At 28.0% G+C, this 3609-nt stretch overlaps 1 long non-coding RNA gene across 1 annotated transcript; it reads right to left on the bottom strand.

Moving 5' to 3' along the window:
• Nucleotides 1057–2740, bottom strand: LOC109362794. Its single transcript, XR_002109449.1, has 3 exons — nt 2320–2740; nt 1234–1369; nt 1057–1132 (listed from the first exon to the last, which is right to left on the bottom strand). It is a non-coding gene; the product is annotated as an uncharacterized LOC109362794 (long non-coding RNA).

Genomic DNA, 3609 nt, shown 5'->3' on the forward strand with positions numbered 1-3609 from the left:
AACACATATATATTGCACGAGTAATTAATAAATGTAAACACGATATATAGAAAGACGTGTGTGGAGACAAAATTATGTAAAAAAAATCAATAAGATTTTGACAACACATTAATATTTTAATTCTAATTAACTTTAATCTTAAATGATAGCATCAAAAAAACATAAAATATATTTATTTCCAAATGTGACGTGTTACACCTCTCTCCAAATATGACATGTTACATGCATTTCATACAAATTTTTCTCACATACATATTAATAATCTATGTAGTTCATTGGATGAATTTGATGTTTGATTATAGATTACATAGTTATAACATCTGCAATTATGAAAATTAAATTTAAGTGGGAGAAAAGTTACTAATTTATATTTATGCTAGTAAAATTTTAAAATGTTAAAATTATTATATTTGGATTTAAAAATTTAGAACTCAATTATAACAAAATCTATTTCATAATTATATAATGTGTATGAGATTCAAAGTTATAAAAACTACTCAATATTCCACGTTTACACAAAAATTTCAAATATAGATAAAAAAAATTGTATAAAAAATTTAAAATAATAATCTACAAATTATATAGAAAATATTAATTTATTAAAACAAATTTAATTAAAAATAGTTACTTAACTAGATAATAAAAATAAGTAAAATTAAAAAAAAAATATAGTAGTAAAAATAAAAACAAATATTGTGAACATAAGGAGAATCCTTTTACACTCAAATTATAAGTTACATTAGTTACATCTAATATCAGTCATTCATTTTCTTTATAGTTCATAAGTATAATAGAAATTTTGTTGAAGAACTTAGTTATCAATTTTACTTAATTAAAATTATTAGTTTATGTATTCCAAAAAATCAATTTCCTAATTTAGATAGAAAATAAACTAAATATGACTTGAATCTCTAATGATATGAGTTAAATCAAAATAAAGAAAAATAATAATATGTTATTCACAAAAGTAAATAAAGTGTTTAAAATGAAATTGATATATGTTAAACAATTTTTTTTACTTATATTATATATATTAGATATATATATATATTTATTCTTTGGCCTCTACCCAACAGCTTAAAGCTTTTGGTCATTGAAAACAAAATCAATATTATTGACAGCTCAGTATCTCCTGCAAGGAAGCACAGATGAGCACAAAATAAGAAAATAATTTTGAAACTAATGGGTTTTGTAACAGATGAGAAAAAGCAAAATAGGTAAGTGAAAACAAACCTATTCCTGCAACATGGTGCAAGGTCGTAGCTGCCTCTAAATTGTGTGGGTATAGTATCATTAGCACCACGGTCAATAACATACTTATCAGTATGAGTGTGTCCTTGACCAGCAGCATGAATTAGTGCAGTCTCACCTAAAAAGCAATGGCAAAATTCAAAAATTTAACAACTTCCAAATCAGAAAATTAATAAACACTAAGTAATGGAGGAACAATATCATCATCATCAATAGGGTCGATTCCAGTCTGAGTATGCAAGATAATAAAAAATTATAAATATACATAGAAGTGGAATAAAGTGCAATTCCAAAATTGAGGTCATATAGACACCATCCTCACTCAATTTGATGACTAGATTTCACACAACCACATAAATCTGAGCTTACTTGAAGCACAAGAATGGATACCTGAAACCCTAAGCTCTAAGCACCTAAGAAATAAAAGTGAAACATAAAAGGCATAAAAGATTAAACATGAATTTCTAAATTTGAGATTATGGGTACACTTTTCACTCAAATTGAAGGTTGGAACTTGGAATATTACACAATTTCATAAACCACAAACTTGAGTGTTTTCAACCACAATAATTTGGGTTGAGCTCATGAACTTCAATCATTCAAGAACAAGATCCAAATTCAGGAAACCGAAGAACCCACACATGCAATTCGAAATTGGGTTTCATCTACACAAATCTTGATCAATTTGGAAGCTTGGAACTCAAATAACCAATTTATCATAAATGGATCATTATCTCTTGGAACTGAAGTTCTAAAACAGAAAACCCCCAGCACCACACACACCATAAACCTCCCGACAATACCCTGAATCATGACCAATAACATCATCTATGATTTCAACAACATCTTATAAGATTTTTTTCAAACACCTGACATGCAATATTCTAATCAACTAAGATTTCACATAATAAACTCATAATAAAACCCCAATTTCAGAATCAACCACAAACACATAAAAAAGATCAGCAACTATAAAAAAACATGCAAATAAAATGATTTGGGGAAATCATTTTCTTAAATTCGTAGAATAAAAAATAAATAAACAGAAAAAAGTATAAGAACCCTTACCAAAGACGTCGTCTGAGAGAGAGGTGATTTGGGAAAAAGGATATGAGAGTGTGGAAGATGAGAAGGATGAGACCAATTTGGGATTAAAACACTTGAATCCTCAAAATAGAATCCTACGAAAGACGTTCTGTGTTCCTCTTGCGTGAATGGAGAAAGTTGAACGTTTTTCACCGATGTGTGGTTATTATGGGAAAATCAGAAGGAGAAATTTCCAACATCGACCAAGCTCTTGTGCAGAAAATCAGAAGGAGAAATTGATTCAACGATGAAGGAGAAATGGATTCAACGATGAAGGAGAAATGGATTCAGCGATGAAGGAGAAATGGATTCAGCGATGAAGGAGAAATGGATTCAGCGATGAAGGAGAAAATGCGTGTGGTTACTACAAAAGTTTAGGGTCAGTGGGAAATTTTGGGTGGGGAGGGAACGATTATCCTTTGGAAATATTTTAAATTTTGGGTGGGGAGGGAACAATTATCCTTTAGAAATATTTTAAATTTTGGGTGGGGAGGGAACAATTATCTTTGGAAATATTTTAAATTTTGGGTGGGGAGGAAACAATTATCCTTTGGAAATATTCTAAATTCTGGGAGCGGGGAGAAGTTTGGGAATTTTAATACCACAAAATTTGTTTCGTACCTTTTACTGCACTTTTTTGATTAATTTTATAAGTGGTGGGTTTGCAATGTGGTATAATATTGAGTTTTCTTATTTCATATTTTATAACTTCTACTTTTATCTATACTAGTGTGTACAGGTAATTTATGACTGCCAACGAATATTGTGTGATACTATATATTCAATTTTTATATATTTCATTTTTGTGAATTAAAATTTATTTGTTGTGTTTGGTGTACTTTATATTATATTTTTGTGTGTTTATGATAATGTTTAATTTAAGGTAAAATATGTGATTAATTAATATATTGGTGGTAGTTGCTTATGATTATATAGTTTTTTGTAAAAATTAAATAATGTTAATGGCAATATAAGAAATGAAAATTACGCAATTGTGGAAGTTATTTCAAGTTTTGACTTTATATATACTTATACTAATGAACATTAAATAACTACCTATCAATTATTTTATATAAATTTCTATATTATTACTAATAAAAATTAGAAAAACATAAAATAATTATACATAAAATATTTTATGTTTTCCTACTTTTTATCACATTATATTCGAATAACGCATATTTAATACACATTAAGTTCTAAAAGAGTTCCTAAGGTTATTGTAACTAGCGTGTCGATCAATACTTCGTGTCGGTCGGCCCGCATTCGTAT

The sequence above is a fragment of the Lupinus angustifolius genome, chromosome LG12 (genome assembly GCF_001865875.1).
Source record: "Lupinus angustifolius cultivar Tanjil chromosome LG12, LupAngTanjil_v1.0, whole genome shotgun sequence".
NCBI classification, from domain to species: domain Eukaryota; kingdom Viridiplantae; phylum Streptophyta; class Magnoliopsida; order Fabales; family Fabaceae; genus Lupinus; species Lupinus angustifolius.